A 14,325-nucleotide genomic window follows, 5' to 3' on the forward strand; every position below is an offset into this window, starting at 1 on the left:
CAGTAATTCCAGTATATGCTTCTAAGGAAACTGAAGAAAAACAAAATGGCTTTTAGCATGTATACATGAATCATACTAGGACTTTTTTCAGCTGGAAGAAATCCAGAATTGTTTCAAAAGGACAGAGATTTGATTGCTCCCATTTAAATCTGTGCTGGTATATGGCATTTTCATTTATTTGTCTTTGTTTCTTTGTTCTACCTGAATTTTATGCTTTTTTGCTTGCAAAAGATTAATTTCTCCCTGTCCTAGGCATCCCAGCTTTGGTTTTTTGTTTTGTTTTGTTTTGTTTTTTAATCACTTTAAGTTTTCTAAAAATTGCTGAAATGAATTTACAAGTCCCTTAAATGCAGAGGTGAATTCCATGTAGCATGCTGATTTGACACGCATTTGATTTCACTGGGAGCAGTGACTTCACCTTATTAATAGCGTTATCCCATAACTGTTCAGGGTCAGAGTTTTCATTTCTCATCCTTAGTTTGTGTTAGAAAAACAAGTTACAAAAACTCATTAATTGTTTTTATGGGAAAAATTTACTCTTGGTCCCAACTTTTAGAGATGGTCATTAGGAATCGAACCAGTTCACAAAAGCCTCCTTGGCCAAGCAGTGAATGTGCGTGTGGGTACAAGTAAATCCATAATTAACAGTAGCATTAATGTTGGAGTATAAAAACGGTGTTAAAATCACATAACCTGATATTCAGCAGAATACATTAAGATGCTGCTGAAGTAGCTAGAAAATTGAGAAATACATGAATGAGACTTCTACTGTTAAGAACTTTAGAGGGTAAAAGCATAAATATACTGGTTCTTTTGATGTTTTTTTTTTCTTTGTTAAACATGCTTTTTAAAGTAGTTGCCTCATATCTCAAGACAAATATCTTACAAAATGTGCATTTTTGACAGCCTGAGAGATTAAGGGAACCACTGAAAGATAAGGAGTGAGTGCTCTTGGAAGAATGAGGAGAAGATAAGATATTTAAAGGATTTATTGGTAAATATGAGAGGATTCATTAAGACAATTAAGTGCAAAGTGCCATTTAGCTCCCTGACATAACTGATCATGCAGAAGGAAAATTGAGAGAAGGAAGAGGACTGCTGGTCATTGGATGCAGCCCGCAGGCCACATACCAGAGGAGGCAAGGCTTGCAGAGGGGAAGTGGCACAGACGTGTGCAAATCAGAGGGTGTTCACTTGATAGTCATGAGGAGTGTGTAGACCGGAAAGAAAGATGTTTTTAAATAAGGTATTCTCGATTAATCCATATTGTAATGAGAGAAATGAAACAAGTCTGGAGGCTTTCCATATACAATTTGAGTCCTGAGACTTTTTTTTATTTTTTTTATTTTTTTAAAAGATTTTATTTATTTATTTGAGAGAGAGAGAATGAGAGATAGAGAGCACGAGAGGGAAGAGGGTCAGAGGGAGAAGCAGACTCCCTGCTGAGCAGGGAGCCCGATGTGGGACTCGATCCCGGGACTCCAGGATCATGACCCAAGCCGAAGGCAGTCGCTTAACCAACTGAGCCACCCAGGCGCCCCTGAGACTTTTTTTAAAGATTCATTTATTTTTTTGAGAGAGAGAGAGAGACGGGGCGGGGGGAGGGGTGACAAAGGGAGAGAGAGAATCTCAAGCAGACTCCCCACTGAGCGCAGAACTTGACTTGGGGCTCAATCCTACGACCCATGAGATCATGACCTGAGCCGAAATCAACCGACTGAGCCACCCAGGTGCCCTGAGTCTTGAAACTTTGGTGTCTATGATGCTTTCTTACTTTGATAGCTGCAATCTCTATATTGAAAGTATTCATCATTTTCAGTACCCAGACTTTTACTTCCTTATGGAATATTTGGTACTGAGTGAATTAGAAAGACTGACTTTGGAGAAATTTTTTTTATAGTTCTCAAGACTTTTAGGTAGCTCTCAAGACTTTTGCTACAGTGTTCCTCCACATTCCACTGAAGTGCAATTTGTTTAAATATGCATCTTACAAAAAGGATCATAAGGACTTTAAAACTGAATAGGTACCCGCTATTGGTGGGACCACAAACTGGCACAGCTGTGATGGAAAACAGTACAGTGGCATCTCAAAAAATTTAAGATAGAATTACCATTTGGTCTAGTAATTCCATTTGGGGGTATATTTCCAAAAGAATTGAAAACAACGTCTGGAAGAGATATTTGTATACCTGTGTTCATAGCAGCCTTATGCATAAGAGCCAAAAGGTGGAAACAACTCACGTGCCCATTGACAGAAAAAGGGATAAATATTCCACCCTAAAAAGCAAAAAAAAAATTCTGACATAGGCTACAAGACGGCTAAACTCTGAGAACATTATGCTAAGTAAAATAAGCCATTAATAAAAAGACAAATACTGTAGGATTCCACTGTGTGAGGTAGCTAGAGTAGTCAGACTCAGAGAGACAGAAAGCAGAAAGGCGGTTTCCAAGTGCTGGGAAAGAGGGAAGGGATGGTTAATTAACGGGTATAGAGTTTCAGTTTGCAAGATCAAAATATCTGGAGACTGCACAACAATGTAAATATATTTAAGCCTACTGACTGAACTGTGAACTTGGAAATAGTTAAGATGGTAAATTTTATGTTCTGTGTTTCTTATCACAATTTTTTTTTAAAAACTGAATGGATGAAAGGAAGAGGTGATCTAGATGAACCTAGAGATTTGCTCTCCTATGTTAACATTGATGATTCAAATGTTTATGTAAGGTTTGTTTAATTTAACAGATTGCATTATACGTAATGCTTTTCCTACAATTAAACTATTCTCTAGGGCACCTGGGTGGCTCAGTATCGTTAAGCGTCTGCCTTCGGCTCAGGTCATGATCCCAGGGTCCTGGGATCGAGCCCCGCATCGGGCTCCCTGCTCCGTGGGAAGCCTGCTTCTCCCTCTCCCACTCCCCCTGCTTGTGTTCCCTCTCTCACTGTGTCTCTCTCTGTCAAATAAATAAAATCTTTAAAAAAAATAATAAATAAATAAATAAATAAATAAACTATTCTCTAATATTTATAGACTAAAGCCTAACACTATCTTCAGCAAAATTCTTAAATATTTTCAGGTTCGAACAGTATGATACTGAACCAATAACTGTTTATTTTGCTAATGGTAAGATTTTTACATTTGAGCATTTAGACTGAATTATCATGTAGTTGGTCCAAATGGAAACTTCTAAACTACATGGCCTATTCTTTGCAATAGACAGAATGTTTAAAATCTAATAAAACTACTAAATTACTAAAAAGCAGAGATGTTTCCATTGTATTGAAATAGATAAATTTACAGTGAGTTCAAAACACTCAACAACAGTATTACGTAGAAAAGACCTCTGAGTTTTACTCAGTTTTCATTTATATCTTTTTCTTCTTTGAGGCAGAACTTACAGCACCAGAAGAAATAATATAAAGAAAATAGTTTTTCATTACAGTAAATTTTATTTGTCCTAACTTAGAATACAAAGTTCTCATTCTAGGTTCAGGTAAACAAACAATTACAAACTATAAATTATATTCAGATTATGTTACTTTTATTCATTCACAGAAGTCCTTCCATTACCATGACTTTTGAAAAACATAAAATGCTTAGAAAAATATCATATAATCTAAGTATAAATTACTTAAGAAATATTTGAAACATCAGACAAACCAGTTTTCAAAGTCTTTAAGAAAATACTGCAGAAAAGGAAAAATAGAATTAAAATATTTTTGTTACAGCTAAATATACATTAACTTTTCAAAAATGACATAAGTAATGAATATACAAATTAAATTTGGATAAATGAACTGAAATGAAAACTACATCACAGATATGTTACATTTGTGTAGGTATTTGTATATGTATACATTTATATAGGCAGTTTTTAGGCTATTACCAAAATGTCAAAATATTTTGCATGAAGTAATCTATTATTTACTATCTTACAAAATCATTTTAAAGAATATACTCTAAATATGAAAGATGACAAATAAAATAAATATTTTATCTGGGGCTTTCTCTCACACAGACATACACACACATACACACACACACACACACACACATGCACACAGTGTTTTTTCAGAAAGTGTTCTTAAACCTTTTATATATGGTGACACCTATAATTTTTTTTTCACTTTTGGGGCCTTTACTCATAAGATATACAAATAATCTTTGATATTTGAGCATTTCATGGGAGATTTTAAACTCATTTACAATCCTAAATATAGAGAAGGAGAAATGATGGGCACTAGATCTGTGGCTGCTTACTACTCAATAAGGGGCCGTGAGGTGGGCATTTGAATAAGTGTTGTGGCATTCTGTTTCTTTTGTGTTGGTCTGAATATGGTACACATTTAAAGCTATTCTTAAAATATATAATTCAATTGTTCTTTAAGCAAAGGATGAAAAAGAGAGATTGAGAGAGAAAGAGTGAAAAAGAGAAGATCCCAAAGAACTTGCCTAGTATCCAGGCTTACCTATTTGCCAAGAGAAGACCCTACCCTGATATGTATCCCATTCCTGTTGTTGTCTATGTGGGAACATAGGGTTCTAAGAGTTGCTCAGAGAAAAGTATCAGAATTCTCCAGGTAAACATAACTCACTATTTCTAACTCTGACATTTTTGTGTGAGGACAGAGATATTTTCCCATACTGAAAGGATTTAACTGGAGGAGAAAATGACAAGAAAGAAATATGGGGGGAGGGGGAGCTCAGCTGAGCAGAGCAAGGCTGTGCCAAGGAAAGAAGTGGATAGTCTGGGGGTGCCTAACTGGCTCAGTTGGTAGAGCATTCGACTCCTGATCTCAGGATCATGACTTCAAGTCCCCTGTTGGGCGTGGAGACTACTTAAAAAAAAATTAATAATCCCTTAATGTCATTTAATATCCAGTCAGGGTTCATATTCCCCAGTTGATACAGAAGTGGATGGTCTGGCATGTGTAATTATCAACAACTGCTTCCCCTAGATTTCTCTCCACTCCCCGGTCAACAAACTCCCAAACTGCCATGGAGTGTTTAGGATCCCTTCGTCAGTGGCTCTGTAAAGAACTGCAAAGAATCTGTAAAGAACCCTCTGTAAAGAACTGCAAAGAATCTGAGATTTCACTCTACTTACAAGTTAGCAGGTTAGCCTGCCATTGTCTAATGGAGGCAAAAGACATGAGAATCCTGGGTCAGAGACAATGAACTTTAGTACCGACAGCACAGGATGCCACATGATGATCAGGGTGCCTGAGTCAATTCCCCTTGCCCCCAGGTCACCCAGGGACTAGGCCAGTGTGCGAAGATGCAAGAGCAGTTTGGTGTATTATAGTGAAGGAATCTAGAACTTAAGGAACTCAAATCTTTTATAATGGGAAGCAAGCATACAGACGGAGATAATTTCTCTACCTTCCAAGCCTTATAAATAAACCTGCCCTTTGTTTCTGGAAAGGACATGATCTCTGCCTTCCACATCTATTTGCTATATAAACATCCTTGAAAAGATAACCTGGAACAAATGGTAGTCATGGCCCCCCTCACAAAACACACAGCAATGCAAAAGACTCGTGAAGAATGGTGTCCCCAATTCTTTCCTCCCATGATTGCACAGAGTCAATGAATCTCTTGGGGGGAAAACAATCTCAAATTCTTTCCACTACTTGATAAAAATATAATTGGTCAAAAGTAACAACCACCCATTATAGCTGAGAAAGGGGGATATTTGGTATCTTGTAGGTTTCATGGTGATCTTGTTTTTGTCTCACTTTATTATGGTCTCTGAGTTACTTTGTTGAGTGTTGATGTCCTGCGGGATTGTTACCTCCAAAGGACAAGATGGCCTTGCTGTGAGCATCAGACCAGTTCCCAGACATCAGAGACTGCTTTTTATTTTCTCAAATCTACTGTAGAATCAGGATTCATATTAGATCCTCTCAGTGTGACTGGTTGATACACTGTATTTCTTAAGAATCTTTTAATCTTTAGGATTCTCTTTTCATTTCTTTTCTTTTTCCTTTTAGTCTATTTGTTGAAGAAATCAAGCTTTTTGCCCCAGGGAAATTCCCATAGTTTGAATTTTGCTGATTATTCCCTTGATGTGCCATTTGACATATTCTCCCATCCTTATTTCCTATAAATGGGTTTTTAGATCTAAAGGCATGATCAAATTCATTCAGTGCTTTTCGCAAGAATACTTTATAGGCAGTGATGTGTTCTTTCATTAGGAGGCACATACTAGGTGATTGTAGCTTCTTTTGTGACGTTAGCAGCCATTGATAGCTTGATCCATTAGTTCATTAGGGGTTGCAAAAGGGTGACATTCTAATTCTGTCTCTTCTTTTTTATATGAGCTGGAATACATTTTGTCTATATATTTAAGTTTGGTGTCCCCAGCTATTTCCCAAATGACTTCCGAGGCCTTGTATGTTAAAAGAATAGAAAATAGGACATTCAGAGATAGAACCCAGTGGAAATCATAATAGAGGTAATTGAATATGGCTTCACAAATGTTATTGCTTTCTTGGCTGAATTTTTTGTGTTCTAGAGATAATGTGAAATGTCTATATTTGAATGCTATCAAAAGGGACAGGTTTAGTGTGGTCAACCAGAAAATAAAGAGATTGACCATTTTCTGGAGCTCAGTGAGAGACTTAAAATCTGTAGACAGGCATACATCCTTTTATTGTGCTTTACTTTATTGCACTTTGCAGATACTGCATATTTTTACAAACGGAAAGTCTGTGGCAACCCCACATCAAACAAGTCTATCAAGGCCATTTTCCAACAGCACTTGCTCACTTTGTGTCTCTGTGTCATATTTTGGTAATTCTCATAATATTTCTAACTTTTTCATTATTATTATATTTATTATAGTGCTACATGATCAGTGATCTTTGAGGTCACTATTGTCATTGTTTTGGGGTGCCACAAATTCCACCCATATAAAGTGAATTTAATAAATAAATGTGTGTTCTGACTGCTCCACGACCAGCCCTTCCCCCATTGTCTCCCTCTCCTTGGGCCTCCTTCTTCCCTGAGCGCTTCCTTAATATTGAAATTAGGCCAATTAATAATCCTAAGAGTTCAGGCAAAGGAGTCACATGTCTCTCACTTCAAATCAAAAGTTAGAAATGATTAAGTTTATCGAGGAAGGCATGTCAAAAGCTGAGATAGGCTGAAAGCTCGGCCTCTTGAATCTAACAGTTTATCAATGCAAAGAAAAAAGTTCTTGAAGGAAAATTCAAGGTGATACCCCAGTGAACACATGAATGATGCAAAAGAGAAACAGCTTTATTGCTGATGTGGAGAAAGTTTGAGCGGTCCAGATAGAAGACCAAACCAGCTACCACATTCCCTTAAGCCAAAGCCTGATCCAGACCAAGGCTCTTCAATTCTATAAAGACTGGGAGAGGTGAAGAAGCGGTAGAAGAAAAGTTGGAAGCTAGCAGAGGTTGGTTCATGAGGTTTAGGGAAAGAAGCCATCTCCATAACAGAAGAGTGCAAGGTTATCAAGGTCCTGGGATCAAGCCCCACATCGGGCTCCCCTGCTCAGCAGGGAGTCTGTTTCTCCCTCTCTCTCAGCAAGTGCTGATGGAGAAGATCCAGCTCAGATCATTAATGAAGGTGGCTATACTAGATAACAGGTTTTTAGTGTAGATGAAACAGTCTTTTCTTGAAAGATGCCATCTAAGACTTTTATAGCTAGAGAGAAGTCAGTGCCTGGCTTTAAACCTTCAAAGGACAGGCTGACTCTCTTGTTAGGGGCTAATGCAGCTGGTGATTTTAAGTTGAAGCCAGTGCTCACTGACCATTCTGCAAATCCTAAGCTCTTAAGAATTATGCTGAAACCGGGACGCCTGGGTGGCTCAGTCGGTTAAGCAGCTGCCTTCGGGCCGGGTCATGATCCCAGGGTCCTGGGATCGAGTCCCACATCGGGCTCCTTGCTCAGCGGGGAGCCTGCTTCTCCCTCCCTCTCTCTCTCTCTCTCTCTCTCTCTCTCTCTCTGCTTGTGCTCTCTCTGTCAAATAAAATAAAATCTTTTAAAAAAAAAGAATTATGCTAAACCTACTCTGCCTGTGCTCTATAAATGGAAAAACAAAGCTTGGATGACAATACATCTGGTTACAACATGGTTTACTAAATATTGTAAGCCCACTGTTGAGATCCACTGCTCAAAAAGAAAGATTTCTTTCAAAATATGGCTGCTCATTAACAGTGTGCCTGGTCACCCTAGAGCTCCGATGGAGATAGGCAATGAGATTGATGCTATTTTCATGCTTGCTAATACAACATTCATTCTGCAGTCCATAGGTCAAGGAGTAATTTCAATTTTCAAGTCTTATTACTTAGGAAATACATTCTGTAAGGTTATAGCTGCCATAGATAGTGATGCCTCTGATGAATATGGGCAAAGTAAATTGAAAACCTTCTGGAAAGGATTCACTAGATGCCATTAAGAATATTTGTGATTCATGAGAAGAGTTCAAAACATCAACATGAACAAGAACTTGGAAGAAGTTGATTCCAACCCTCGTGGATAGCTTTGAGGGGTTCAAAACTTCAGTGGAGGAAATAATTGGAGATGTAGTGGAAATAGCAAGAGAACTAGAATTAGAAGTAGAGCCTGAAGATGGGACTGGATTGCTACTACCCCATGATCAAACTTGAACAGATAAGGAGTTTTTTCTTATGGATGAGCAAAGAAAGTGGTTTCTTGAGATAAAATCCACTCCTGGTGAGGATGCAGTGAAGATTATCAAAATGACAACAAAGCATTTAGAATACTACATAAACTTAGTTGAAGCAGCAGAGTTTGAGAGGTTTGACTCCAATTTTGAATGAAGTTCTACTGTGGGTAAAATGTTAGCAAACAATATCACATGCTCTGGTGAAATGGGTTGTGGAAAGAAGAGTCAACTGTTGCAGCAAACCTCACTGTTGTCTTATAGAAAAAATTGCCACAGCCACCCCAGGCTTCAGCAACCACCACCCCAATTAGTTAACAGCCGTCAACATTGAGGCAAGATCCTCCACCAGCAAAAAGATAACAATTCACTAAGGGTTAGCACTTTTTAGCAATAATGTATTTTTCAACTAGGTATATACATTTTTTTAGACATAATCCTATTGCCTACTTAATAGACTACAGTGTAGTGTAAATAAAACTTGTATATGCACTCAGAAACCAAAAAAATTCCTGTGACTTGCCTTACTGCAATTTTGTTTTTTCTGTGGTGGTTTGGAACCCAACCTCCAATATCTCTGAGGTATGCCTGTGTTTCTTCTGTGTAAAGACTGTAGAAAAAGTCTCTACAGGCCCTGCTGTATAGAGAGTTATTCTGAACATTGCCACTTTGGGTTAAAATATACACATGACATATGCCAAGTGGATTAAAAAATAGAAAGATATATTCTCTAATGGTGAAGTACTTCTTATCACTCTGATATAACCTCAAATTATCCAGAATACTAAGTGCTGTACTTAACAGTATGTTTGTGTTGTGAGGATTAAGCAGAAAAGGAAGATATTTATGTTACTACATATTTATATTCTATTACATTTCAGAACTCATAACAACTAGGGGCATCTGGGTGGCTCAGTCGGTTAAGCGTCTGCCTTCGGCTCAGGTCATGATCCCAGGGTCCTGGGATCAAGCCCCGCATCAGACTCTCTGCTCAGCAGTAGGTCTATTTCTCCCTCTCCCTCTGCCCCTCAGCCTGCTTGTTCTCAATCTCTCTCTCTCAAATAAATAAAATCTTAAAAAAAAAAAAACTCATAACAACTAGCACATATTCTATATGATCTTAAAGTCATGCTCTACTACATTTTGCCAACACCAAAGTATACACATCAAAGACATTTCATCTCCATAGGTATATAATTAAATATAGAAATCCCTATCTCCAGATAAATAGTGTCTCCTTGCCCCTCTTGCTCTCCCCTTGGGATGTAAATTAGGGAATTCAAAGGAGATGGAAGGAGCTGAATAACAAGCTGCTGAGCCTCAGTAAAGCCACTGAGACAGGGCAGCTGTTTGCTTGGCCTTTGGTTGGTCCTCCACTTGGGACACACTGGCCATGTTCTATAATACTGATAGTCACTAGATTGTCCCTTCGGGAACAGTTAATCAGAGGTAGTCTAAAAAGCTGTCTAAACTCTGTTACTATATTTTTCTGACATAATAAACATAACTTATTGAACAGACCTAAATCTTTGATGAACTTACGGTGCTTCAAAATCATTATTTTGACATCAGTAACAGTCTTACAAACAGTGAACCGCAGGAGATTAGACAGATGCTGTATTGACCAAAGAAAATACCCTGGAGTTTGCTTTTTGACTAAATCTTTGATATGCGTTAGCTCTATTTTGATTTGACTCTTGCTTTCAAAAATGAGACATAGCTCAAAGAAACACCAAAATACCAACCATTAGGATGCTTTTGTGAAAAAACTAGGTACTTGATAGGGTTAGATCTACTCTGTAAGTAAAAATTCAGGGGGAAACCATAGAATCATAGAACTAGAAGAAATATTTAAGACCATTTGGGCATATTTCCTTCCTCATAGCTAAGGCAAATGAGGTTAAATGGGGTGTGGTGACCCACCCAAAGACATGTGGCCAGTCAGCAACATGGCTAGAACCCATGTCCTCAACTCTTGACTGTGCAAATCAATGAAGTTGATTTTCTTAGTGTTTAGTTGCTACCCCTAACATTAAATATACAAGTGAATGGTAGATTCTCCATATAAGTTCATGGAGCATAAGTGAAATCTCTAGAAAAAGAGGAAAATTCATTGAGAAAACTGCTAAATTTAATATTCACAGTAGCAAGACACCAAAATTTCACTTGAGTACAACTTTCCATTCCCTATTGCCCGACAATGACACAATAAACCCTGGCAAAAACTGGCATATTTGAAGTTGTGTTCACTTGTCCAGGTCATCAGGATACCACTCAGTGGGTTTTAACTAGTGGTCTTATATTTTCTGGTTCCCCAAATGTCTCATAGTCCCTAAAGAAATCTGCCTGCTTTATAAAAATACCATAAATCCTCCTGTCATTACTTAAAATTAAAGCTCCAAAGGGATCTTCAAAGATACTATGCTTGAATTGAAATCCTATAAAACCATGTTTAAAATCATTTTAATAATATTTTAGAAATGAATCTAGAAATTGTTCATATAAAAGAAATACAAAATGTTCTTAAAGCCATCTCCACCATCCCCAGTAATTCCACTGTATGAGAGTCTAATTTGCTAATTAGACTGATGATACCTGTCTTCATTGTGAGTCATGGGTAATTAGAAATTACGTCTGAACTACTGAAAGAGAATGGACCCTTCACAAGGGCAGTCAACCAGATCATTATTCTGAGGCAAAGCAATTTAATGATTACTGCAAAGTTCAAACTAAAAGAATTGATTTGAACAATTAGGGGACTCTATTTGGGGTCAAACCCTTTGTGCTTTGTGGATTCATACCATACAATTCTTTTCATACTTTAAAATGAGCTTTGATCAGAGAAAAATACACAGAATCCGATAGTGTATAGAGGGAAAGGAGACATGTAGAGATAGTCCTCTGCTGAGTTTCAGAGAATTTCGTATAAACTAAAAAGTAGGGAAATCTAAACCCAAAGTTGGGACAACCACTCCCAGGTGAGCAACAACCCTTTGATTCCCAAGTTAGACCACCTGGGAAGTGGCTGTCTTCTAGAACCATTTCTTGATATGCAGCTACAGAGAGTTAGTCCTCCCCAAGAGGCCCTGTTAACCTTGGGGTCAGGGAGGAAAGAAGTACCTGCAGCCCAGACCGCCAAGACCAAGACCGTACTCACAGTGGTACTTGCCAAAGAACAGTGAGGCTTAATGAAAGAACACAAACAAACACTGTTTTGGTGGGTTTAACAAATGTTCACTCTTTTCCATCCCCAATGACTGTTGTGACACCGTTTCCAGGAGACACTATGTTTCTGTGGTCCAAACAATCAGTTTACAAATAAACTTATAGAATGACAGTTGTTCGTACGTTGGAGAGACAGAAGGATTTCAGAGCCTGAATAAATTACAGTAACGAGATATGGCATCTTCTTAAACGTTTATGTGAGAAACCCTGACCAAATGCAAGCCTTTCGAGACTGGCATATAGAGAGCTCTGGGATTGATCACTTGCCACTTACTCATTGCCTCTGATTGCACACCTGAGATGCAGGTCTCTGCTTTATTTCCCTAACAAGTTAGTAAGCTCCGGTCTTATTCACAGGTGGCACTGTGTTGTGCAGCCCTTTGGAATCTTCTCTGCAGCTTGCACAGAGGGGAGCAGGGAAGGGGTAAGCAAAGAGGAGAGGGGCAGAAGGTAGGCCTTTGGCATAGCACATCTGTCTTAAAGAGACAGAGACACTTGGGAGCCAGTCTTTCTGTTGAGAACCTGCGATACGGCCATAAAGTTATTTGTGTTCATTTATTGCTGGCCAAAACCTTTCATTCTTTAAATTTTCAATAAATAGAAGATGAAGAATTATCAAAATCTCACCAAGAAATAAAAATTCCAAATTTTTCATCTTTCAGGCTGAGCATTCAAAGGCATTTCTTCAGTTAGAAATGCTGTTGTTTCCCTTCATAACTACATACGACTTAGGAGGTCTCCAATTATTGACTTAGTGAATATTTACTGAACAAGCGCTGTGAGGTCTCTGACCAAACGCCGGACCCACCCCACCACACTCTAAGAGGAGAAATTCCCTGTATATTGTAGGTGAGGAAATTCAGGGTAAGAGAATATATTTTATATATATTCATATATTTCACTGGTACTGACCTCCCACCTAGGTCTATTCTGACTCCAAATCTGTAATCTTTGCTTTCTGTAGTCTGATCTCTATAGCTCTGTTCATTACAGGGAGAACAAAATAGAAGGAAACCTATTTTGTGCTAAAACACTCTTGTGAAAGACCCCCACCAGTATTCTTTCATAGGAAAAATCAGAAAACTAAGTAATTTTTTACTTGATCTATTTGTAAAGCCTAGTTACGGGCAGTCAGAAAAAAATGGAAATTGAGATTATTTTTTAAAGATGTTATTTATTTATTTGACAGAGAGAGACACAGCGAGAGAGGGAACACAAGCAGGGGGAGTAGGAGAGGGAGAAGCAGGCTTCCCGTGGAGCAGGGAGCCCGAGGCAGGGCTCGATCCCAGAACCCTGGGATCATGACCTGAGCCGAAGGCAGACGCTTAATGACTGAGGCACAAGGCCCCCCAAGATTTTTTTTTTTGAAAGAGAGAGAGCATGCGAGCACATGCACTCACAACAGAGGGAGGGGCAAAAGGGAGAGGGAGAGAGAAAATCTTAAGCAGGCTCCATGCTCAGTGAGGAGCCCAAAGCAGGGCTGGATCTCACCACCCTGAGATTATGACCTGAGCCAAAATTAGGAGTCAGACATTTAACCAACTGAGCCACCCTGGTGCCCTGGAATTTGAGATTTTTTTTTTAAAACACTAACATTAATAGGAAGAAATGAAAATAAAAATAAAGGCTTATGTATAAAATTCCAACATGAGTAATTCTGACATCTGTTAAATTGGATCGCAGGGAAGGGAATCATAAATCCTTATGTGAATCCCTATTGCTACAGATCATAGGAGGAGACTTAATAATAATATCGCCTTTGATTGCACACATGCAGAGAAAGTTTGAAAATGGACCTACAGAACACACTGCATACTAAGATTCTGTTTCTGTGACTATTAGATGTTCCTTGTTAGAAACTCCAGCAAAGCCCTCCTAATGCTTTAGATATGAGAGAGCGAAAGCACGGGATGTAGATTATATGAGTACAAATTCCACAGAAAGACACCAAACACACGTATTCGGCACTAAAGATCTAAGATATTGATATATCTTATAACAGCCAGGAGGAGATCTTCTCTCTCTGTAAATAAACTATCTGATTCAATTTGGTTCCCACAGTTTGTTTTTAATTAGGCGAAGAGACATTCTCAAATTTTTGTTTTCTAATCTTAAATAGCTAAGTTCAAAATGATTGTGTAGTACCTATCCACCTTCCCCTTTTCACATCTAATTTTAACAGCAAGTCAGTCACTTTTACACTTCAAATCAGAAGCCAGATACTGAACGTCTTTATTAGTTTGCTATTACCCCGTGGGGGGAAAATCTGTTCGGTTCTTGTTGATCTGAGAGATATAATTTTTTTCTTGTGGTTTTACATATGTTATTTTCAAGACACAGAAACTAGACATGGCTTTGCTGGAAAGAGCCCTCTTGTTGAAAAAAGCTCAGATGCTGGAATGTTCATCTGACTTTACACAGCGGGAACCAGAGGGCCAGTGCCC

General features: G+C 38.3%; 1 protein-coding gene across 1 annotated transcript in view; it reads left to right on the top strand.

Moving 5' to 3' along the window:
- GALNTL6 (polypeptide N-acetylgalactosaminyltransferase like 6) overlaps positions 1–14,325 on the top strand; it is a 1,216,700-nt gene that overhangs the window by 1,012,660 nt on the left and 189,715 nt on the right. The window lies entirely within an intron of this gene.

This window comes from Zalophus californianus, chromosome 2 (assembly GCF_009762305.2).
Source record: "Zalophus californianus isolate mZalCal1 chromosome 2, mZalCal1.pri.v2, whole genome shotgun sequence".
NCBI lineage: Eukaryota > Metazoa > Chordata > Mammalia > Carnivora > Otariidae > Zalophus > Zalophus californianus.